The sequence below is a fragment of the Maylandia zebra genome, linkage group LG19 (assembly GCF_041146795.1).
Source record: "Maylandia zebra isolate NMK-2024a linkage group LG19, Mzebra_GT3a, whole genome shotgun sequence".
Taxonomy (NCBI): Eukaryota; Metazoa; Chordata; class Actinopteri; order Cichliformes; family Cichlidae; genus Maylandia; species Maylandia zebra.
Genome location: NC_135185.1, coordinates 11,555,910 through 11,582,266, shown reverse-complemented (window position 1 = coordinate 11,582,266; position 26,357 = coordinate 11,555,910). Strand labels below are relative to the sequence as shown.

Below are 26,357 nucleotides of genomic sequence, written 5' to 3'. Positions count from 1 at the left end.
AGTATCCTGCATGTAGCCACACGAGGCTCCTGCCTGCACATCTGGCTTTTATTTTCGTAGCTAAGGAGTATCTAAACAGGTCTGAATCCGAAAACGGCTTTGTTGTTTTAGTCCCAGGTGGAAGGGATGTTGGTTGCCGCAAAGAGGAATTTTCATTGCACGCTGATTTCTGTCTTTCCTGCATTCCGTGCGTAACATATCACTGTTGTTAGTGGGCACTTGCTTTTATTGTTTTTCTAAAAGGAGTCCATTTTGATAGGATTAACCATTGCTAGGAGCCTTGTTGTAGTAGACTTAGTTTATCCAAATGTAGGAGCTGTATTGTGCTGTTTTGAAAGCACCGTGGCCACCCAGATTTCTGGAGTTTCAGGGGATGACTTTGCAGGCAAGGCGTGACTGATGCGCCTCCCAGAGGAGAACAACAACTTCCGAAGGGCAAGTGGGTAATTGATTTGGTGCTTTGTTAATAGCTCATGACTAATTAAGCATACCATGAGTGGCAAAATCAAGTACAGAATGCTGAACACTGTCAAGAGGGCCGTTAGTTCAGTTCTTGCCTTTTCACCGCCTTTGCACCAAACTACATGCAAATAAAATACAACCAGTATCAATAAACGTTTTTTCATTTGTAAAACTGCTTGTAAAATATTGCTTGATCTACAATGTTTAACAGGCTTCAAACACACTGGTATTTCCTGGTATTTTTTGTAGGGTCAAACCAAGATGCCCCTTCATCACGTTCAGCCTTTTTCGGTTTGATTTCAGTGCCAACCTTTAGTGTTTACAATGGTCTCCCGTGTCACTTCAGTGGCACATAGGCGTCCCCTAATTAGATCATAAAGCTGATCTGTTGTCCTGATTAGCATTGAATGGACTTTGATCTGCATGTATTATCAGATTACTGTGATAACCCACCTTTGGATTAAGAAAAGGTCCGTGCTCATTGTGCTCTCTTGCTGGGAAGAAAGAAGGGGGTGTGGGTTGCTTGAGGATTAAGCCCGATGCCTCCTTTGTATGCGGGAAATACCACTTTATCAGGGAGGGCTGTGTCGAGCTGCAGGCTCTAGCAATGAGAAAGGGGGAGCGGGTTGCTCTTTCAGGGGAAGCAGTCTTCTGTACCCTGGCCTCTCTTCTAGGCCTCAGCCCCCTTTGTGGAAGCCCAGTGACCAGCAAGGATCACAAGGGATGACACACCCCAATCTGGCCTGTTTACTCAGGGAAATAATCACTAATTTTGGAATAATCATGCCTCCTACTGACCAAGACTAATTGAATGGTGGCATGCCATGGAGGCGCTGGACCAGCTTTACGTTGCGTCTGCCTTGTCAACGGTGTTTGGCTAGGCAGCTCAGAGTGATTGATCCCCACAGAGCTCCGAACACAGAGAGGCGGAGAAGAAAGATATAGAAACATAATTAGTCATGAATATGCCTCCATACCCCTGCTGTGATGATCCTGAGATTTTAGGATTGAGGAATGTTGGATTACCCATCGGCACTATTTGGACAAGTTGGCTGCATTGTGGTGCACAGGGATAGTCCGAAAAAATATGTGACCCAGCCTAACCCTATCGAGAAATCAATATTTCATATACGGGGATTGGCTATTCATAACCACTGAGAGCACTTGCATTTCTTCATTATGACGTGATGCTTCAATCTTACTGCCAGCTTTAGAAAAGAAAGAACCATCCCTTGCCAATAAACGGGTCAGCCCTGTTGACATTTTTCCCAGCGTGAGCCATTTTGATCACCCAAAATATTTCAGTTCCCAAGAAAGGGGATTTAGGAAAATTTTCTTTCATTCTGCTGATCAGTTCATCTCCCGTCATTTTGCCGTCAGGTAATTCACTGAAACTGAAAGAGAAGCTTTGAATGAAGTAATGGAAAATTTCAATCCATCTTTTCTCGCTGACAACCCTTCCCTCCTTTAAATGCAGCTTAATGCAACAAAAGAAGCTCATGCATGTGTTTCATGCTTTGTTTGGTATTTTTCAGAAGACAAAATGCCTCCAGGTTTGGATTACTGTGAGAGCCAAAGTTCAAATTCAGTCTCAGTCCAAGAATGTCATTTTATCTAACTATAGGAGCTTTTTAGGGTTACAAGGCTGCAAAAATAAATTAATAATAAATCAAACTTGTACTCTGCAAGTTGAAGCAGCGAGCAGAAAATATTGATATATGACCTATAATATTATTAGTGATTTAATCTCAGCACTGACAAAAAGGAAGTTTCCACCAAAGCTTGCAAATCATTTTATTTCAAATGAAATGTTGTAAACTGTCAGCCCATCTGCATTCATCTGCACTGCTGATGGAAGGACAAAGACTGTATGGAAAGACTGAAATTGGATGTGAGATATTCTGGATTAACTTCAGGCAAAACAAACACACAAAATATGGTTTTAAATATTTTCCTAAACACAAGAGTTCCAGCTCTAAGAGTACAGACACAGGAAAAGTGAATGGCTGATATCAAGGTTCCCATCTGCTGTCAGATCAATATTTTGTGCAAGCCTTGTAGGCCTGTCTGTTTACCCTAGGCATCTGTGCCTAGCATACCAACCCAGCGCAATGTTTGAGCATGTGACTGTGTAATAATGGCTAGATAGAGGAACTAATAGCCACTGCAATATCTGTAGCTTGACCCAGTGTGCCTCTACCTAATTGATCTATAGATTAACATCAGACACATCAGTCAGGGGTTAACCTTTTCTGTTTCCTGCACTGTCTTTGCTGTGGATTATAAAGCATTTGGAAAGCTGACAGCGGCTTGCAGGAAGGAAGCGATCCCTCTTCTTTGTTTTAACGCATTTCAAGCGAGGGGTGAAGGGAAATGGCACAAGCACTATCAGCATATTAAAAGAGATGTCAAAATACTTTTTTTTAAAAATTCACCCTACACTATATGTGCCACAGATGCTGTGCATACACTTTCCACATCATGCAAGTATTATATTTATAGTCAGCCACCCTTCCTTTTTGACCCACGTTTTTAAGCAATCTTCCTCTTCTGTGGCTTCGGTCACAAAGTGTCTTTTTCCCCAGTCCAGACTCACGGAGGTCAGCCTAGTTCAGTCCCAGTTGGCCCCACAGTTCCCCTGCCCTATATGTACACTTGGTCTGGCTATGTAAACTTTGACATGTGGGTGTCAATCTCTCCCGTATTTACCGTGGGCTTTATCAGACCATGATTAGTTTTCCGAGCAAATTTGGAGGTAAAAAGAAAAACACCACTAGCAGTATGTAAGCCAACACTGCGTGTGCCACTGTTGGGCACTGCATATTTACAAGGGTCCAGCTTGTTTTGTTAAGGCTTTCTCTGTAGGTACATGTCAACCGAGGGCTTCTGGAAGAAGCAGGGGTTTATCAACAAGCAAGAAAGGGTGCTTTCACGCATGCCGTCCACCCCGACAGGTTCGTGTTTGTTAGCTGTGCCTTTCCCTTACTTCTACTACAAATACTTGGAGTGCCGTGGATGTCAACAGCAGTATTTCTGTGAAACAATCACAATGTCATTGACGTGTTTTGCTATACCGGCTCAAACAAGTAGGCAAAAAGACTTCATAACGCACTCAAAAAAAGGAGTTAATTGAACATTAAAACAAGACAGATGGGATTATTTTCATTTATTGCATTAGGAAAACAATGGCACAGGACATCCTAAGATTGAACTTGATGGGATTATATTTGCGGACACCGGTCAATGACATACGAGGGCCCTAAGTGTTTGCCTCAAACAAATGGTCCCCACTAAACGTGTACTCAAGCCAGAGTAAATTTGATTGTGGCGACTGGAGAGAGGAGGGGTGATTTCGGCCATTCCTGTAAACACAGGAGAAAGAGAAACATTTGCTATGACACGGATAAAGCAAAGATGATAATAGCATGCAAATGTTGGCAGATGTAACAAAGCAGTTTGCTTTTACGGACCTTGAAGAGCCCTCATAGAATATTGACACTGACCTTAGCGCTCCTGGTAATCTGCAGTTGTGCAATTTTATTTTTTCAAATTTTCTAGACATCCAAGGCCTGGTAATGCAGAATACTGTGAATAACCCTGACTTTCAGTTTCTGCGCTAATCCAGAGTCGGCTCTCCATCGACACAAATCTTATCAAAAAGTATTCATGTTGAAGTTGTGCTTCCTCACTCCCAAGTTACCATCTAGTCTGGACAAATCCCACTCTGTGCTGCTCGGTGTCATGGCAACCGTGGGAACGCTTGGGCTCTGTTTAATAAACGTGGTCGGACGAGGAGCGAGGGTCCGATATTGACCACTCAAGAAAAGATTAAACGCTGGTGACATTTCCGAGGTGGAATTTGCAATTTCCACAAATATGAGGGCGTCCTCGAGCCCGGCATGACAGCACATAAAATCAATACAAATAACCTGAATCCCTAATACCTTGATCCCTGTTAGTGGAGGGATGCATTACAACTAAGACACTGGGAAGTGGGAGACACAGCTCTCCATAACCCCACCACCAGGCTCACTGCTGATTCCTATCGACTGTCTCCAGGCCAAACACAGACGCAATAACAATTAGGTGGGACACTGGGCCAATTCTCTCACTCACACACACAAACACACACTCGTACAGCACAAAAAAAGAAAAGAAATATAATAAAAATCATATCACTAATTCAAATGTTGTTTTCTGTGGGTCAGGTATATAAATATACACACGAGAGAAGGTGTTCATCCACCATTAGAAACTATTAAATGCCACACAACATGATTCACAAAGCCAACATAAACATTCCTATTGATATTCACACTGTGGAAAAGATATCTTTGGGAACACATTGGACACACCCGTTGTGAGTCATCACACCAAGAAGGATTAGCGGGCTTACCCCAGACTTAGCCGAGGGGAGATACTGAAAAGAAAACAGCTCTCCTTCTTTATATCTTCTTTTCTGTCTCCTGCAAGAGCCAAAATTGGGGGTGGGGGTTTGCTGCGCTGTACAGTAGCTACTAGGCAGGGTCTAGCTGTCACTGCAACTCTGGCGTTTTTTTATTCTCTAAGCTCTCACAGAAGGGCAGGTGAGCGGAGGCAGGTGGCTCTTTTACAGCACGGAGAGCAGTTGGCCTCTCTTCAAAGCAGGCACCCGTAAATGTCACACCACTTTGAGTCTAGGGAGAGCTCATAAACAAAAGGGATACTACAGCCAGGGAACAGGGTTAAGGAAAATTTCCCTTATTGAGAAAGTTAAGTGCCTAGCGTTGGCTTCAAACAGTTCGACGTGGGAGTCGTCTTGTGCGCTATCGATCGCCCCATCGTATGTAGACCCGTGTACATGACTAAAATATTGTTCGGCGCAGCAGAGTAGGCAATCAAGCTCAGCTGTGCCCTTCATTTCCTGCTGATTGTGGTGTGGTTTCATTACCTTTCTATGGAGGTGATAACAGTGCACCTGCTGTCTCTGCTTCCTGTGTCTGACCACAGCAAGGCAAGCCACTCCTAGTCAGCACAGTTGTCTGCCTACAGGTGGTGGTGGAGCTGCTGACCCTGCAGTGGTGCCGGATACACACAATTACCAACAGCTCTCATAATGGCCATGTTCTTTACTCAGGATTAACTGTTTCTATTCCCCTTCCAATCCAAGAATAAGGAACCGATTCCATTTACTGCCTTAAAGGGGAACTCAGCCTGTGAGAACAGTTAAGTAATGCCAGACTTCATGCTCTGGCAAATGACCCTGAAGAGTACGATGAACTCGTCTTGTTTTCTTAAGTGGTGCTCTAAATTAGTTGCCTTTTTTGCTCATTTTGCACAAAAAAATAAATATAAACTGTAAATCCTGAAATGCAATAAAGTAATTGCAGAAAAATAAAATGGATGTAAGAAGGAAAGCTAAACTCAACTGGATAGGTGGAATCTGTGAGAGTTTTAGTTTCCCAATCCGTCATGAAATTTTCCTCACATATTTAGGTGAGCTGTTTGGTGAAGGATCACCGATGGATGTGAGAATCTGAAGCCCGGCGCTAAAGCTCTCCTGTCAGGAGGCATTACTGCTCCGTGTTGTGCAGGAGGACAGTTGGAATCCTTCAACACTGATATCTTAATCTATGTCTTTCAGAAGTGCGACTCCTGATGAAGTGGTCACTAAAGTGGGAGGGAGGAGGTGCAGGGAATCCAGGTGGCCCGTGACGTTCACCGGCAGGTAAATCTGAAGGAAATGGCATGCCTTGACTCCTTTTACTCCCTCCCCATTCCAGGCGAGTGTTTGCAAGAGAGGCGTTTTAAAAGCTGTGCCCCAGCTAAAGCTGCCATCATCATTACACTAAGAGGCTGAACTGTGGTGGCATAATGTGTGTGCCGAGTTACTCTGTCTGTTTGAAGGGCCCTCAGCAGAAGTGTGTCTGCTGTTGACTCTCCCCATTTAATATTGTTTGAATTTTTCATCAAGATCCCAAGCCCTGTTACAAGAGCCCTTTGTTTTCTGACTTGTTTGTACATTCTTTGCGCAGGCTTGTGCGCGCACGTGAACGGTAGTGTAAGTGCATGTTTGCAGAGAGGTAACAGACAATCATTTAGCGTTAAATGTAACAAAGTTAGTGCTGCTTTGCATGCCTCTGTACGTAATCGTATGCCACCTATTTATTTTTACTGCAATATTTCCTTGATTTCAAAGTATTGTCCATCCCAGAGGTCTGTGAGGGTCTACTGAGGAATTCCAGACTCAGGACTGGACATCCAGCTGCAGACTCCCCTGTCTCCCAGTGCCTTTTGTTCTGGGGACCCCGACGTAGCCTTGAATGCAGGTCACTGCAGGTTACTGACAAAGCTTGGTGAAAGGGGCGTTTTGTGAGCATGTCTGAAAGAAGTGCATACAATTAAAAATAGCCTGCCCTCCTGTCAATGTATCGCCATTAAAAACAGCTGGGCTGGGCTTCTGCCTGCATTCAGCCACGTGAAAGTTGATTCTCTCATTGTGCGCCGATCTTGTCACAACTCCCCCTTTACTGCCACCCTTTGTTGGCTGCTTTGTGCAAGCACCATCACGGAGGCAAAGTCAGCCTCATAAAAAGAGTTCATTTTGGATTCACTGGCCTCCGATGAACAGTGGGAACTTTCTTTATTGTGCCTTCATCCATAAATCGCTGCTAACTCACTGGGCCGTGTCAGTCTGTCTCAAAAGATTCTTTATGGGGCATTTCCTACTTCTTTCCCTGGATGCGTTTTGTAGGTGATTGTGAAGCTCAAGTTTCTAGGACGGTGCACGGCGGATGCTCCGTGCGTTTCTTTTATTGCAATAACAGGGGAAAGAATAAAAATGCCTTTTTATTTTCGATGGCGGGAATATATTTTGATTAATCAAACTTAATTAACCTCACCTGGCTGCCAGATGATCGTGCAGACCCGTGAGAGTGTTTTCATTTTGCTGTCAGTTATGACACATTGGAGCTATCATTGGCTTTAGGATCAGTCCTCTGAGCCTACAGGTAAAAGTAAACACACAGGATCCCACCCATGGAGCAGCTGTCAGTGGCTTCAATGAATCAGCTCTACCTGTGCAACCAGGCACTCTATGGGTTAATGGAAGTGGAGGCGGACAGTCTTGTCTGTATGGCATAGCCGCCTGTGTTAGATGTGGTGCTTTCAGGAAGACCTCCTTTACCAGGCTTGTCATTTTCCACCAGCCCTTATTGTTCCACCCCCGTCTCCGTCTCCGACTCTCTCTCTCTTTTTCTTTCTCCCCTGGGCCCTCTCTTCACTCTGTCCAAGGCCTTTTCTGATGCCAAGAAAACACACACAAGCAAGCAGCAACATGCACCCTCACACTGACACACTCTCATAAAGACAGAGACAGAAGCAGTCCAAGACACAGAAGACTCACACAAACAGAAAGTCAATAAATGGCCTTCTTATCTTATCAGTACTGTCATCGCTCTATCATCCACAGCCGGTCCTTTTGTCTCATTGCCTAGTGATTCCCAAACAATGGATGCAATTTATACTTAGAAGGCTTGAAATAAGCCAAACCTTTGAAATTTCACTAAATCAAAGATTAGTTTGCAGAAACGAAGAAAACATTTTTTTGTTTGTTTGGGTTTTTTTTTTTTTTTCAAAAATGCAGAAGTCACCATTTGTAATCAAAGCAGGCCCACAAGAAGGCCTTTAAGTTGTTTATGAAAGAACAAATCTATAGGAGTGTTTAAACTTATTCTAATGCGCGAGTTTTATTTTTGCTCTACGTTTAGCTGAGGGGTCACCGCAGCGGGTAGCTCTGCATATTTGATTTGGCAGTCCTTACAAATGATACAATATGTAAAAACATGAGTTTATTCTTTTGTGATATGCTGTGAGGCCTGTGGGTTCCCTCCACTACTAAATCATCACATGTGTGAGCAATATACTCATTGGTAATAATAAGACGCATGTTCATTTTGCACAAATTTCTCTTATTGATATCCTCATATTTTTGCATTCATAGTTAAAGCAGATGCCATGGATTTAAAATCCAAGCAAATTCCAGGTGTATCACCCGTATACAAACATACTGCTGTGATAACATGAGAGGCCACTGTTGGAAAAAAAACCCTTAAATATTCACCCACCTCCCCATAATTAACTATTAGACATAACATTGTGTTGTTTTTGTTGATATTAAAGCAGCTCTTTTAATGGTTACATAGACAGCGTTTTAAAGATAGGCTTCGCAGAAAATGTAAACTCCTCCTCTCACCCTGCTCATTTTCTCCCTCACGGCTCTCCGCCTCTCTGCTCTTTTGTTCTGTCTCTCTTTCTGCTTCGGCCTCTGCCGCCGCTGCACTGCTGATGGAAGGCATTGTCTAGTTTTATTAATATGACAGGTGAGCCTGCCCAGCTGCTACCTGAGTGCATCTGTTTGTGTGCGTGTGTGCGTATTTGTGTGTCTCTGTGTGTGTGTGTGTGTGTGTGTGTGTGTGTGTGTGTGTGTGTGTGTGTGTGTGTGTGTGTGTGTGTGAGTGTGTGTGTGTGTGTGTGTGTGTGTGTGTGTGTGTGTGTGTGTGTGTGTGTGCCAAAAAGCAGCAGCTGTCTCATACACGCAATGCACTCTCATGTGAACCCTTTCACTCGGGCATTATTGTGGCATATAGATTTTTATTTTATTGCACTTTTGATTCACAACAGCCGTTTAGAGGATGGTGCAAAGAAACTCGACACAGCCGGTGAAAAGCAACGACTGGCCAGATGCTCTTCATTCTGGATCCATATTTGTGCATTATTACCCTCGTATATGAGTGCTTTGTTTACTTCCTGGGCTGCAAATCACCAGTGTAATTTCCACTTCCCCACTGAGATGGCCATAACATCCCTGTGCTTGTATATACACTTTATGATTTGACTCATATGTTGGGGTTCAATACTTTCGTATTGACTCAGGTAATTGAACACGAGGGACACGATCTGTATTCATAAAAGAAGCAGGGAGACTCGGTGAATCCGGGTTATCCGAACGGTCGTGAGAAGCTCCTGGCAGCGCGATCGACACGCTTTTTTGCTTTGAGAGAAGCGTCAGGTTGTATGTCTGTCATTGACTGCAGTTCAGGCATGACCACGGCAGGACAGAGGTCTTCCACCTGAGCAGCATTTTGTTCTGAGTCGCTCCATTACCTGAGCGAGCCTCCTTTGTCTTACAGCTCCATGTGGAAAATGAATACAAGCTGAAACGGTTCAGGTCACCAGGCATCGCGAGCATTGTTTGTATGTGTGCGTTTGGGGGGGGCTAAAAGCTGAGAATGTTTTTAATTTTATCCTTTTAAATCCAACAAACACTGTGGTTTCTGATCCTATCAGAGATGTTACCTGAAAATCATCAACCCACCAAAGATTTCTAAACTATGGTGTATTACAGTGTTTTAACAGACAGATGTCAATAGATTCCCACTCAGTAGAACAGAGCCATCACACTTATATATGTATATATTGTTTTTCTTTCTTCTTTTACTTTAAGGAGTCAGGCTGGCTAATGGGCAGCGTTTGTGCCGTCGTGGCCCTGCATTGCCCTCACTGCTGTTAATTTTTAAGTACTGTGATGTCATTATTAAAGGCTGCCTTCATTTCTATGATGCTTTGTGGCCATCACATTTATTATCAGACCTAAGAAATATTTACAGAAAAGAGTTAAATACATAAAACTTAAAGAACAGACAGAAATGTTGCTATATTGCCAAAAAGTCTAATTTTTCTTCTTTTTCTGCCTATCACTAAGGCAGCAGGTAGAATTAGGAGGTCATTACTCATCAAGTACATCCTCCATAGAGTTGGATATTACGTCTTTCTAGGTGTGGGCTTGTCAAAAGGCAGGAGGTTAATGCAGTGCACTGCTGCTTAAAGCACACTTTGCTCTTTTCAAATTTAGTCATTGTGCCCGGTGAGATCAAAGCGGCCCTTTCAACATGTTGCTGTTGTCAGTGAGCTTTCATGTCTTACCTCATTACTGGAAAACTTTTCTTTGATTGAGCCGAGGTCTGAGCTGAGTTTGGCCAGACAATAGGCCTGGACGACTTTCACCATAATACAATGAGGAGGCAACAAAGATGTTGTCTCAAATCCCTCTTGAGATGCTGGGCCTCCACGCTTTACTGTGGCCAAAAAGCCGGTGAATTACAGTAAGATCCCTAAAAATAAGGATTTGTAACTCCTCTGATCAAACTCAGCTCACGACCAGTAGAGGCTAAATCCCCGCAGGGTACCAGTGTCGGAGAAGAAGATGAGACGAGCTTCTCCAAATGCATCCCCTGCCCATTTCATTTTAAACCCCTTTGTGATAATGTCTGGAAAAATGGCTTGAAGAGGTTAAATGTAACTTGCAGGCTTAAATATCCAAAGCACTGTCGGAATGAAAATCCTTTAATAGACAATTATATTTGTAATGAAGCACGACACCTTTCCTTAAAAATATTTTATTCATGCGGTTTCTAAACAGCTCCAACATTTTTTTTTACTTCTAACAAAAATGTCATAGCAGGGCACCAATATTTTTTCCAATCATTTTTTTGAGGAATAGAGCAAACAAAGCCTTGAGTGAATCCTTGAGTATACACGCCCCTCTCTGGCTCTGAGAATTGGGCTGCAAAAGTCAGAAAATACTGACAGAAGTGGCGTTTTATGGATCAGTAGAAAACTAGTTTTGACCTTTTTTTATTTATTTTTTTTGCTTTACCCATTATTTCCCTCCTCACACAGACATTAGCACCACGCTTTCCTTTCTCCAATTTCTCTCGATTTCTTTCGCACCTCCTGTCTGACCTTTTTTTTTCCTGTCTGAGCTTCTCACTTTTACAACTTAATTTCCTCTCCTGCTGATTTAAGTGTTTGTTTTAAAATATTTTTATCATCTTTCCAGTGATAACTGCTTTACGGGCTCAGGTAATTGCAGACTGTCAAACCAAAATGCCCATAAGAGACAATATAAATATTTGAGTGATTAAAAAAAGAGCGTTTCCTGTGACCCGGCCTCTGCAGAAAATTGAAAATGAAATAAACTGCGCCTGTTGCAAATTTTCCACTCTGATAATTTTTCCTTTCTTTGGAGGAGCCGGCCAATAAGAGCCAAGCTTTTGTTCCTGTTATCACACGCTGTTCATTTGTCTCCCGGCCGGAAAGCTGTGTTAAGATAACGCCATCCTATCATCTGATTGTCTTATCAAAGTTGAGCGACACAGCACCTCCAGACACTCTGAACAATCAGTCGAGCTGGATGAAAAGGTTAAGTTCTGTAGACACATCTTGTTAAAAAGGCCACAATACTTGGATAGAAAAGCATTTAAAAACACAACTTATTCAAGATGTTTTCTGTTGCTTTTCTCTCCCGCTTTCAGGTACCTCACCACATCAGGCTCGTGTAGGCCAATACTCAAAGCCTGTTTAATTTCTTACAGCCTCCTCTCAAGATTTCAAGTGCAAGAGTGTGCAACCCTTATGCAGCGTTTGACACCAGGGTCAGTGGAATTGCCCCACTTGAACTAAAAGACTTTTAGTTTGGTTTGGAAAGTGAAAACTCGGACACCGTTAATTTGTTTGCTCTCCCACTAGTCATGACCGCAGCAAATGCCATCACCTCAAAGAAGTGGTCGGCCGTCCTCACTTTTATTTGTTTGTTTCTTTGGAGGGTGTCAGAAGTTGTGGAGCCCAGCTGTAGCAGACATTGGACTTGTGCAAGGGGGTGTGGTGACCGTCCAAAAGGAAGGCTTTGCAGGGAGAAAGCTATAGGGAGCTAGCAAACAAGCTAGCGACAGAACAGAGGGGGGTGGTGATGGTGCAGGGAGGAGTGGGGATTCATTTAGCCAGGCATAGCTGCTCTTGTTTGTGGTTGTCCCTGACAGCGTCGGCAACGCTGCTCCAAAGCACCTGTGTTTGCTCACTAGCTTTCCCCCAATCTGCTCGAAAAATGCTGTGAGCATGTCACATGGTGGCCAGATAGCCTGGGCACCATGGGAATACAAAAGCCAGGGCTTTTAGAACAGTTAATCATTAATGGAGGCCTCTCTTTTGTCCCCATTCAGTTCCACGCTGACAGAGGCTTTGATATTACATATAGCAGACAGGTCAGTCGTAGATATCGCCAAGTACATGGACAGGAAAGCGCTTTCAGGCCGCTTGATGACGGTAAGAGTTTCCTTACAAAGAAAAAGGATCTGTAAAGGACAAGGAGAACATATAAGTCAGTTTTATATAACACTGTAGGATTTTTTTTTTACTATTTAATTAACTGCACAGTAATTGTAAAGCAGCTTAGCAAATGCTATTGAGCTCAATTAGTGAGTACTGCCAACAAAAAATCAAGTAAGGGCCACAAGCTTCATGATTACGGCTCTGTCGGTGATCGTCAGGCATGCAATTAATAGAACGGGTCTTTTATAGAACTGAAGGCTGTTTTACCAACCCCACAATTAATTAACATGCCCTAATCTCAGTTTGCTCACCATCTCGAACTGTCAATGAAAAGTCCTGGGCTCATTTCATGCCTGTCAAAGTGGGCTTTAGAATAGAAGAAAAACGCAATGCGTGAACTTGCTTTCACAAAGCAAGGCCAAATTTATCTTGAGGAGAGATTAGGTCTGCACACCCACGTTCTTATAAAGCCCTAAAAGGGTCAGAGACAAACTCTTATCTTCCATTTACCTCAGCATGCCAACAGTCCTTTATTGAAAGTTAGAGCCTACCCCACCTTAACCCCCCCCCCCCCGGTGCTAATAATACTGTATGGGACTTGGAGAGCATAGTGGGGCCACAAACATTTACGGCTGAAAATGCAGCACAAGAGCAGGCAAAGTGGCCACTCAATGCAGGATGCTTGGTGTGCTGAGAGTCAATCATTAACGTGGCACTTTTAGCGATATCTGCTCTCTCTCACAAAGTAGAAGTCAAAAGATAAATGGAGGTGGTGTTTCAGGGAATGATGTAAGGCTCCAGCGTACCAACTTGGGTTGTTTGGCAAACATAGCAGGTTTCTTTTGAGATATTTGTGGATGGTTTTCATGCCTCTCTTAGATAATATGTTCCATAGCTGGCCACCAAAAGCGAAATGACTCAGGTTTATGTTTGTGTTAATATCACTAAAACACTTCCTGAAATCTCTAATGGAAACCTCTCAGCCTTTCCATTATCATGCAGTTTAAACTTCCCTGTTCTGTTATTAATGACCTGCCTGAAACCGTTCTCCGTCTACACAAAAACTATTTGAACTCAGGTGTATGGAACTAGTATGACTGCAGCATGATGCAGAGACGCCAGCAGAAAGTAAAAACAATTCCTTTGGCATGTGTGAGCGTCACGCAGCCATAAATTGTTCCCTTCCTTGGGTGCAGCTTGACCTCACTACAGCGTGTTTATTTGCAAACCCTGGTCACCGGCGATAAGAGGTACTGATGTCCCCAAACTGTAGCTCGCAATCTCTGCTACAAACACAGTAACAACACACCCATGTTTTTAACTCATTTGCACGGCACAACACACAATAAGGAAAAACACAGAGGCGCTAATAAATCCTCTGTCTCAGCTATAAGGAAATAAATCAGGTTGACTACAGTCAAAGGATGGGCTTAACAAGTGCATGTTTCAAACAAAAGTTCCTGTTTTAGGAGGGAAGGTGCACGGCTGATAGATGGCTTGGCAAACATAGTTGACATACCTGGCCAATGCCATGGGCCGGTCAAAACCCAGGACTGAGAGGGACATTGTGCGAGTGTTTGAGTGTGTGAGCGCATCAGTGTAGCTCTTCTACAGCCTTCCCTCTGAGGCTTCCTCTCCCTCCTCTTCTCCTCTCAGGCCGTGGGGATCACTTCAGTCGGCAGAGCCCTGTTTGACAGAGACTCAGCCTCCATATAAATCCCATCCTCCTATTTATTTGATGTGCAGTTCTACTAGGACGCCTTCGATCCGTCCTCAGGGAGCCCGCATCTCAAAACACTCAAATAGTCTGGGTGCACAGATAAGCACGGGGCTGGAATTATACTCCCAAATTCCCAAATCCTTATAGAGCATTGTTTCATCGCATTTTAAAGCACTTACATAGAAAGAAAAACTGCCATATGGTATAGGATCGTGAATGACTGCAACTGCTGTTTTCTGTAATTTAGTGTGTTAGTGTGTGTGATGGGAAAATGTGAAAAAGACCAAAAAAATAAGTAAATAAATAAAAGGAAAAGGGGGGCAAATATTCCAAATCCTTTTTCCATGAGTGCAATTTGGAGCATTGGAAATGGGTCAGTGCAGTCTGGTGGATGAGTGGTGAACCTTTACGGGGAACACCCAGGAATGTTTAGTTAACTCACCCATCGCATTCAAGCATGTGTGTCAAAGGTGTTTACAGGGTGCTGACATTCACACACTGGAAGAGAAGTGTTGTCAGTGAAACAGCCGTGTGTGGCTGAACTGAATCTTTAACAGAAGTAATAAAAGAGATCTGGAGGAAAAATGTTCCCAAAACAAACAGCTGCATATGAATTAAGAGAGAAAAACAATTATTTTTAATAAAATGAAATACAAATGCAAAGGAACTGCAATCGTTAGCACAGCAGCCTTTTCACCAAAAAGCCTTAAATACAAGTTATTAATTTCATTAAAAAAATCATGAGATTAAATAATAAATTACATTTATATAATGTCATATTTTTATATTTATTTTTGCTCGAAATTCTATCCTGATATTTAATTCATTTATTCTTTCAGATATATTTGAATTAACGCTAAAATTCAGTAAATAAAAACTGACACAGCACTGACTCGATAAGGCAGAAGCACAAAAATGCGACCCCGTTCTCAAAGGTAAAAAATGGTCAGCGCAAAAGATTGTTTTGATCCAGCAGTCCAACATTAATCCAGCATGTAAATATCATCAGCGCGGTGTCACCGCAGCTGCTCGGTACTGGTTCACCCAGTATTGGATCGCACTGACCCCACGCTGGATACATTTTTAACTCAGTGATGCAGTGACACAAAAACATATTTGAATATTTCTCGTGTCATTTTTTAATTTATAGGATAAATTAAATAATTAAATATATTTGTTTAAAATTAAAGATTTTTAGTGCAGCCAAAGATGATGAAACAATTCTCTTTTTTTTTTTTATATTAATATTAGTTGTTCTATTCTACATAATCATAATTAAGCATCATCTTTTTATTCCAAAGTCATGGCATATTCATTTTAATTTTGTTTAATTTATGTTCTTATTGTTTTACATTTGTCTTTTCAAAAGTGGGGGGCAGGGGGCGGGGGGGGTGTTTTCCATTTTCCATTTAAATTATGTTTTTGTTTGCTTTTTTTTTTAATATGTGTGTGGTTAAAATATGAACAAGGTATAATTACTCTAGTAGTAAATTTTATGATTAAGTAACATGTTGATCTGCTAATAAAACGAACTTGATAATATGTGGTTTAATTTCCCCTTATTTGATTCCCCGGCAATAAAACCCAATTATGCAGTCATATATCCAGCCGCTGTAACACAAGGCAAACACAAGATATGTGAATCTAAATGTTTAGTGATTTAAAACTGTGTGATTATGAATCATATTTCCACAGTTTAAAAAAATGCTATTTATATTTTAACACCAGCTCTTTTAATTAACGTGTTGGTGAGATATGGGTTGTTAACACTTTTATTTATAACAGATAAATGGAGACTGAATGAAGAACAGAGTTTATTTTGAAAATGATAGAAAATTAACTTTTTTTTATTCTTTGTATAATGTTTTGTATTTTTGTCTGACGTCTTTTTGAAAATACTAAATTTGGAAAAGGTCTTTTACTCTGTGTCTCAAATACAAATGTCAAAGACGTGCCCATGAGCAAACACTCAGTAAGTCCTCTCTGTCTGTCCGTGTGACCACCCACCGAGTGCTTTGGGGCATGAAGCGAATGACTTTAACCGTGTCCTACCAGCTCGCCACACTGACCCACAGGTGACAAAATGGCTAACCTGTTATAGTGCCTGTACACCCAATTACTTTAGGTCACATCGCGTCCACGTCTAGTAACTGAACCACACGCGAGAAAGCTGCAGACTTCGCTCAGACTGGCATTGTTTAAGGTAATTGGAGGAGTGTTGTAAGTTTCCTATGACTCACAAGGCTCTTTTCTCCACCCATGAATGCTGGAAGATTGTAGGTCGTAGTTAACTTAAAAACGAAGTCCTCTCAACTCATAAATTACACGGTAACGGACAACCTTAAGCAGTGTTGAAATGCCTCGAACAGAGCTTTATTTCAGCGTTGCTGGAGCGTGAAGCTGAGAGCACCACCCCACAAGGAGCCTGGCTCTCACAACCACAAATAAGACAGCTATTTATCTTGCCATACCTGAGGTCTGACATGCTGGCAGAACGCTGGTGGTGCACCAAAGGTGGATGTGAAAACAAGCACTTACTGTTTCTTAATGGTGTTGCTCTTTGAGGTATTGCTTCCGTAACAGGTGATACCCTTTTTATTGTTGTGAATAAAGTCAGGTCTTGAATTTAAAATTTCTGGCCTAAACAAAAGGGTTTTCCTTCCTGGGGCCTGTCTTGGCACAGCTACTGGCACTTTGAAATCTGATCTGATAGATTAAGAGCTTATCCATTAGAATAAACCATTGTGGAATCGTCGTGGGCTGGGTTTTCACTCGGCTGAAGAAAAGAACAGTTTTCATGCCATATCTTTGGGTGCAGACTGTATAGAAAGATGCACACACTTGTATAAAAGTGGCCTTACAAACACAGCCAGTGAAAAGCTTTCTTAAACGTTTCCTTCACAATGTCAAATTGTGTTGAAATTATCCTCCGTCTGACCACCCAGGGGGTCCCTGACATCACAACCTTTACAGAGGGGGAGGGGCTCAGTGTGTGTGTGTGTGTTTGTGTTTAGGCAAGTGTCTGCTCACATGCATGAATATGCTGCTTCATCTTATGTGTATTGATCCTCCGGTGACATCCCACTCCTGCTCTTTTCTGTTTGTTTGTTTGTTTGTGTGCGTTTCAGATTCATTTACCATTGTTACTTTATTCCCTGCAGATTCCGCGGGGAAGCACGCTACTTCCATTTCCTGCCACCCCGGCAGCATTACACGGGCCGAGTGTGTGTGAATACACATTCAGCAGAGAACTGGTCAATGTAAATGCAAACACCAACCGACACACCAAAACAAAGGAGCACAATATGCTTCTCTCTGCCAGAGCCCCTACACTTGCTCTATTTGCCCTCTTTTCTGGTTGGAGTCGCCATTAGGTCATATAATGGCAGCATCAAGTGCCCTCAGCAGCTTCCTGCCTTTGACTGGAAAAGGACTTTTTGTTGGGCGCTACAAGCACGACTCCTGTCTTAGAGCTTTCCTTGCGCCATAAATCTAGATCCCCAAAAATTATTTAAACTAGGCCTCCTGCTAAAACCATCTAAGCGCCGTTATCACAGTCGGTGCTTGACTTGTGCTTCCTTCTCTAATACGAGAAGAGGGGTCACCCGTTATCCCCCTCCCACAGGCCTCAGCTGCCTTTTATGGTAAAGAGAGAGCAAATCGAGGCCAAAATGAGTACACATGCTAAGGTGAACAGAGATACACGAGTGATACCTCATTCAATTAGACAACACCATTAAGGCAGGCAGAATGCGGACAGATAAATGACCATACAGTATGGCGTACAATGGGAATTAAAAGTATAGGGCAGCTGTGCTCTTATCTGGCTGTGGTAGAAGAAACCAGGCAACAAAGGGAGGCCTAAGACTAAGAGGCTTGATGCATGGGAAAGCCATGGGCCAGCCATTGTGGCTGCCCTTCTGCTGAGCAAATAGTCCAAACTGTTCATTCCCCATCTCCCATTCTCTCGCTGGTACATTGTTTGTGTCCTTGCATTTCATTCTGACTGGGGAAGATTGCTCTCAGGGCCAGTGAGCAAACAGTCCAGAAAAGAGCCAGCTATCTCCTGCCGTTCCCAGGAGAACTAGCATTTTTATTTCAGCTCCAAGCTGTCAAAGGATTGGAGAGTTTATGTCAGGATCCTGAATTAATTGCTTTAAGCCTTGGGGCCGACGCCGGCGTTTTTATCACCAAATGTTCGGTAAAATGTTTCCTAGCAAATTATGCGGCCCCCTCCCCACCGTTTCCTCGCTCAGTCGCCAAACATTTGGTATTGGATACATACAGGATGAGTTTCTGCAACACAAATGATGTGTTTAGTTGTTGTGACAGCACAATGGTGTGAATAGTGATGGGCTATAGCACGGCTGTCAAGGATTTGGTGGAATGAAGGCAAACAGAAAACTTTTGTGTGTGTGTGTGTGTGTGTGTGTGTGTGTGTGTGTGTGTGTTTTCTCCCTCTCCATGACGGTAGGTGCACGAGCCAAGCTTGGCAATAAAATTAGTAAGCTTACAGATGCCTCAATAAAACATAGCTGCTCAGACATTTGGTGGACCGAGCTTTAAAGGCTCCAAACTGTCCCATGAACTGCCAAACTGACTTCGGAACCGTCTGTCATCCTCATATCCATCCCATGATACTGCTAGCTAAATAACTGTACACTGTATATCATAGATTTGGAGGTGAAAAACTCCTATGAGTGACCACAAGCCGTATATCCAACCGAGCAGCATGTAGAAACTGCTCATTTCAAAGAACCACTTTTTTAAATGAATTTTGCCTGCAATGAATGCATTCGTAGCTAACACTTGATACAGTTGATACATTTGGCTCCGTTCACTGTTTTAAATCTGGTGTATCTATCTCAATTATCCCAATTATTCTATGCATAATTTTTGGAATTAAAAAAAATGCTGTGGTATTTATGAACACACAATGTTGGCGTATCTGGATGTTGCGTTTTCACTTTTTGGGGCCAAAAACAACACAGCAACGGGAAATCCGACACTTCCAGTCCTTGGAGTTACACACCAATAACTGAACCTGGATCCACTGTGTGCGTGTTGTTTTTCTTTTTACCAGTCGTCACCCACTGTATTTGCGTCCAAAAAGGCATTAGTCCTTTTTCACTTTGCTGCATGATATTAAACTATTTGTATAAATAAGCCCTTTGACAAATTACCTGTCATCTATCCCTCACTGTCTACATCAAGGATTGCGTCGTCTGATCTACATGCTGATAGGGAGCTGTTCCCAAAGAAACATTTGCATATGACGGGATCTCAGTGGGAAATTTGCATCAGCGCATAAATACAGCTGTCTCTGACTCAGTGACCTCAAACAGTGGTTGCTTGTAACAAGTCTGAACCCACAGCAAATTTAACTGTAACCATGGCCCTTCACAAATGCTTTACGACACCTCTTTCTGCTGAGACTCCACCATAATAACCCGACTCTGACCAATAAATCTGCCAGTTGACTCCTTAATCTAAAAGGATATTAAGTGACAAACACCATGATGTTGCTGTCAGCATCAAGCAGGCGAGGGTTAAATAGTGTGTATCAGGGGACTACTCTGCAGTGGGGGAACATACAGGCCTCATCCTTCACAATAATCTGCTCAACAGCCCTATAGACACTTCCCAGCTTTCCTCAATCCTTCAACGGAGCATCCGTCTTTCCATTATAAATAACACAGCCATTTATATGGATTAAATTGGGGATTAATTTGATTCAAGTCAGGGTATGGGAATTCATTAACGGGCTGACAGTGGCACTATACACGGGGAGAATTTAATTTGAATCCCCCAAGGGAAGCACTGTGAGGCGCTGGAGCTGTGTTGAAATGGAGGTCTGAAAGACAAGGAGGGATATTGTTCTTTAGATTTGGACACTTGTAAGGTGGCACTTTATTGCTGTTGATGGTTTGTTATCAAATTGAGAGCAGCACTGCTGTTAGCTGAGATGGCACTGAAACAGATAGAGCATACTGGACAGCAAGAGACGGGTTTATCTGGAGAAAAGGGCTCAGATTTCACCTTGTCTGTCTGCGTGGATCAAGAGTAGTTTTTGACACTCGCTTGACCGTGAAGAAGAATATAGAGGTTTTCTCACACAGACTTGGCTCTCACTCACATGGTATTAAAATGAGCACATTATTTGAATGTCAGTGATTCTCATGAATGTTGAAATGGCATATCTATAACAGCCATTCCCGACAAGCTATGCAGTGTAAAGTAAAGGCATTAAATTCAACTCGGATGCCCATTACAGAATTCGCCCCTGCAGAACACCATCCTGGCATTCTCTAAATTGGACAAGTCCCATTGTAAGATAGCCTATCAATGTGCACATGTCTGCATAGGAGAACATATGCAGGACAAAATATTCCATAGTTTGTTATTCCGAGGACAGCGCTGGGGGCACACAGGCTTGTTTGCCTTTGCTGGGAGAGGAGATTGGATTGGGGGTTTAAATGAATCGCTGGCGCACCACGTTTATAGGTTTCATTAACTTTTAATGAGTTAGGTGTCCTTCGTTGCGATTGGCTGGCAAAGCTCTGCCTTCACTTCCTGGAACTGGAGCTCAGGGGGAAGTGAGGAGATATTGCAGCATCCTGGCTTCCATGTTATGGCCGTGCGATGGCTAAATATGCCACAGTGTGTGGAAGTGGTTCAGAAAAGGGGATGTAACATGGCACTATATGCGATACCTCCCATCAACACTGCAAGAGCTGGGTCTAAAATATTGAGGTGCATGGTCTCAAGGGGAATAAAGACTCCACACCAGATCAATCACAGCCAAGCAAGCATCCCTTTACCACTGCTGACCGACACATCGCCCATGGCGGCTTTGCCAACAAGGTTTGAGCTAAAAGATCTGCTGGGAAATGTCTGAGGAATTACCAACAAGGGCTAAAAGCACGACTGTGTGCATGTACACAAATACATCAGCAGTCAGCCTGACTGATATCTAACTTCACATTGTAAGCATCTCTAATCTCCAACCAATATGATTTTTTTCTGCCTGGATGATCACACTTCTATTATCTTATGTGGAGGGTTGCTGTTTCTTTTTTCTGTTTCTCTTTGAAAACCTAATCTTCCCCTCCGCTGCTGGGCTGAGCCTCACGTCAGCGCTCAAGAGAAACAAAAGCTTTGATGGTCATCTCAATTTTATCTCGATTCCACCGACATAAGACGGAAAGCTCCTCTTCAGAAATTTACATCACCTTCCACACTCTTGATATTTAGCGGTTCCCATACGAGAACTTGATTGGTTTGGTGAGGTGCGGACTGCTTCTCTTCCATTTTCATGATGACAGACCTGTGCTGCGATACTATTTAAGGATAAACACTGACCATCCATCCACTTCCAGCCTTATAAAAGCAGGAGGGTAGTGAGAGGCACCCCGTTCTGGACTGAATAGATTGCCTTTAGGTCACTGCATGTCCCACCAGCTGCTGCCTCACAGTGCTCAATGGGCATTGTTGACGGACCCCTCTCTCTCTCTCTCCTTCTCTCTGAGAACATGATGGAGTCCTGCGCTGGAATGTCACACAGTCTTGTCAGGAAAGTGCGGACACATCACAGTTAGCGTCCGCATTCTCAGCCTCCATCCCTTCCTCTCTCTTTCTGCCTCTCGCTCGCTCTCACACACCCAGCTCTTCATCATCTTTGTAACAAATCTGCGTTCATCTAGAGTCACCAAATAATATCTGCGTCTGTAACTCTGAGACTTTGCAAAAAATTAAGATGAAACATGTCAGCATTACAAATGACAATAAAGTGATTTGTAAATATAGAATAAATCTGCTTTGCCTTATCAAATAATCTGTATACGTAAAGATTTTTTTAAAAAGGGACAGAGCAAAATTAAAGCCAAATTTTAGTCAGAAATGATAAAAGTTGAGGTTTCACTTACATGCACATCTTGTAAATTCCTCATGATATTATTATATTCCAGGTCAGGAGGAGAAAAACAGGCTTTTCTATAAAATAGTTTCTGCCTGCTGTCTCATGCAGTTTGTACGAATTATCCACAACCCCCCAAATTACATAAAGAAACATTTTTAAAAAGCCAATTTTTTTTTTGCTGATATATATATTTTTAAAAATAAGGAACATTTGCAATTATTGAAACTCCATTTACTTTAACTGCACTGTTTTAATAGGAAAATTATTTATAAAAGCCAAATAGTTAATTCCTTGCTTGAAGGTCTGCCTGAGATTCATTTTATGATTTTACTTTTTAATATTTCAAGTTTGTCTTATTAAAAACAAATTTTCCACAGGAAAGAACGAAGCTCAAAAGTCATTTTAGAAAGCCAAACACACAATAAAACAATGTTTTCAACAGCTGCAACGCAAACTTATGTGGAATTAAAATGTAATTTATTAATAAATCATTCTTCCCTGCAGTAATCCTGTTTTCATTTCTACCTTTTTGTGCTAGAAATCCGTAATATGTTTGCAGAAGTGCGTATTTATGTGCAAATATCCTTTTAAATACAAACGTGTGGGCAGCCTATGAAACGGCAACAGAAGGAATGCATTTTCAATTGCAAATTAGCTGGTTAACTGATAGATGTGATTTCGATACATTTTAATATTTCAAATTTCGGACACTCTAAATGTATATTTTGGTTATGAGCTCATTTTAAATTCCTGTTAAATCAAATGTTTAACAACGATAGAAAATAGCAGACGTTCAGAAATGACAATAACGCAAACCGAACCGCAGTGCCGCCTCTGGAAAAAATAAGCCGTAAAATGTTTATTAATTTATCAACATAACAGAATTTTTTTTCTACAATTTATTTATTTATTCTTTTATTTAAAGTTGAATTAATATTTAAATCTTCTGGGTTTATTTGCGCAAATTTGTCGAAATCACATAATAAAAAGTTATGATTACAAGTATTAATTTTCTGTAAATAGGCGCTGAGAAAACTGAAGACACGTACAGTGGCTGGCCGGACGGGACGGGACGGGGCAGCGACGCTCACACCGGGATGGGCCGCCTGCTGGGAAACCATGGGTGGCTTTAAGTTTTGACTTTGTGGCCTCTTTAATATACTGAGGGACGGCAGTTTGCCTTGCTAAGATATGGGATTAGGAGTATTTCTGGTGAAAGAGGAGTTAAGTCGGGCTAGTGTGGACGGTCCCTCCCCTGAAAAAGGCTGAGACAGAATTACAGCTTGTTGGACCGGTGTCCCGCCGTCGTCATGGAGACGGATCTACTTGGGTGTTCCAGTCCGCGGGCTGCAGCGCATGGAGAGCCTATAGGTGCGCCAGACACCTTTCTGTGTATATAACACATCTGACTCTTGAAAGAACACTGCTCCAGATTTAATATAGCCTACAGACACAGGCTGATGAACTGGGCAAGAATCGAAGAGGCTGTATTAGAAGGCCGATTGGAGGATTGATCACAAAACTACCCACTCTCACACACACGCGCACACACTTCTTATTGTTCTTCCCTTCCGAGGCCAGTGTTCATACGATAATTCCAATAATTTGTTGATATTATTTCAATTCTTTTATGCGTAAACCGATGGTGTAAATGGAGCCCCATCAGGCTGATATAGCCTATTCAGTTGACGCCCATGGGTGGATGCGCATATGGCTTATAGGGTACTGAGTCATTCATTGAAGACAGAGGCCCAAACTCGCCTAGGCATTAAAATACGTCGCTGTAGGGAAAATGTCTCACTTTGGAGGTCTGGTATTAGACGCTATTTAAAGTGATAAAAAGAAAAGGAGGTAAATCGTCTATTGTTGCAGTAAATATATTCTCACCCCCCCCCCCCCCCCCCCCCCAAAAAAAAAAAAAGACTGAATTAAACAGCAGAAGACTTTATAGTACAATGATATTTGGTCTATTGTTTCCAGCTACGCTTATTTTTTTTAAAGATATATGATTTCCCATCGACGACCTGCAGTGAGAGTCAGAATGCCTGCCAGAGATGAGTGCCTCTGAGAAAAAGGGGGTCCTGTTTTCAGGCCCTAATCAAGAAATATGCAAATACGCTCACAAAAAAAGCAGAGAAATCAGGTTAGCGGGCTAAGAAAAAAAAAGGATCAACAGGCCGGGCGATCCTTTATTCAGTTGCTATAACAACAGATGTGCTCGTCTATGATGTTGCGGCCAGGAGCTCCAGAGGTATCCTCCCCGATGGAAAAACCTGAATAAAGTTAGGAGATGCATGAGCCCCGGCGCACTTTTGTGTGCCGGTACAGATTGAGGTTGGTTACCTTTGAACCGGCAAAGCTCCACAAGGCCATTCCCGGCTCAGTGCGCGCGAGAGGGGCTTGACTGGGGTTACCGCGCCTTCTGAGGGTCGGAGGAGAGCAGCGTTGGAATATAACTGTTATATATTGGCCGAGGAACAATTTGAAGGGCTCTCCATCTACTTCAGATTTTAAAGAATCAGTATTTTGGATGCAGTGTCTTGAACATCATCGTCATTATTATTATTATTATTATTATTATTATTATTATTATTATTATTATTATTACATGTTTGTGTTTAATAAAACGGTAAAGATTCTAGCTTTAAAATTAAGACTTCCGGTTTTTGAATCCAGGAAAAAAAGGGGGGGGGGAATAAGATAAAGTACGTATTATCCTAATTTTCTTAAAATATTTTATTAAACGCGTTTTATTTTCATATATTACTTTACTTTTGATTAAAACTGGTGCTGGAAAATAAAAATCGATTCAGTGTATTTACATACCGGTACCAAATAATAAAAGCCGTAGAGTCAGTGTTGCAGGAAAGCTCGCTTTCAGGACGTAAGAGCAGCCACACTGATACCAATCAGCCGCACACTGCAAAAAATATCTGCACTCAGTCTCACATGTCTCTGAACAAGGAAAGAGTTCCGCTGGTTTCGTGTGTTTCCTCCAGTTTAAACAGTCGCTTTTCTCTAATGTGCTACAAGTTACAATTGTGGACAGAGTTCATCTATTTGGATGATTTACTTTTGCGAAATAACCACCAATTGAGGCGAGAGAAATTATCTAATCAACTGAAAACTTTTAATTAAAAACAAAAATTACGCAGTTGAAAGAGTAAAGCCAACCTAGTGTGTCCGTGGCAGTTTTTTGCAGTGCGCTAAGGTCTCTCCAACATGCAACTCAGAGACAGGGAAACTTGCAGCAATCACACAACCTGCATATCCTCTCAGCTTTGCACCACCCTGTCGTGAAATCAAATACGTCTCGTTTCGACTGAATTTAAGAAATCAGCCTCTGCCCCCTCCACCCCATGCACCCCCGGGAACGGCTGTCAAACCGTCTATCCCTCCAAGTAAAAGGAAAAAAACGATGTAAGAAGACAGATTTATAAAAATAAAAGCTTCATACCTGCGCAAAATAGCCGCTGCTTGTTGTTGGCAGGCCACACAGGAGCCCATTGTAGAAGCTCGCCTTCTGCCTTCTGCAAAGGGCTCCAGACATCACGGCATTTATTTGAGCTCAAACTCTGTCACTGTTGACTTTAGCACAAAGCAAAGATTTCACTGCCCCGCTAGTTAAAAAAAATGATTATTTTACAGAGATATCGATCAGTGTGCTATAAAAAAAATCAGCTTAGCATTATATGTCTAAAATGAATAGAACGAAATTTAATGTCTGTGTAAATTTACAGAGCTGCGGCGTCCTATTCAAAGTTTACACTTGTGCAATTTGGTTTGTGTGTGTACTCTTCCTATATGTGAGCATAGCCTACACTCTATTGTTTACTGGCTTTGTTTATTCGCAGATGACGCTGTTTAAAGTACGATCTGTAAAGAGGGCCTGGAGAATAAACGCACACTTTAGGCCCTACGTGTTCAGAAGTCGAAGGGGTGTCATTTGGTTATAAGAGGAGCAGAAATGCTCCCAAACTCCCTGGCCTTGGATTTGAGCTCAGGAGGGGACTTGGAGTCATTTGGATGACAACTAGCCTATCTTATCTAACAAGTGGGGAGGGTCCCACTACTTTAAAAATAGGCAGAAGACAATGGTCCCCCAGATTG

At 42.3% G+C, this 26,357-nt stretch overlaps 1 long non-coding RNA gene across 1 annotated transcript; it reads right to left on the bottom strand.

Annotated features, from left to right (window-relative positions):
- Nucleotides 1-10,882: 10,882 nt before the first annotated feature.
- On the bottom strand, nucleotides 10,883-25,773 carry LOC143413953 (uncharacterized). Its single transcript, XR_013094514.1, has 2 exons — nucleotides 25,705-25,773; nucleotides 10,883-12,632 (listed from the first exon to the last, which is right to left on the bottom strand). It is a non-coding gene; the product is annotated as an uncharacterized LOC143413953 (long non-coding RNA).
- Nucleotides 25,774-26,357: the final 584 nt, after the last annotated feature.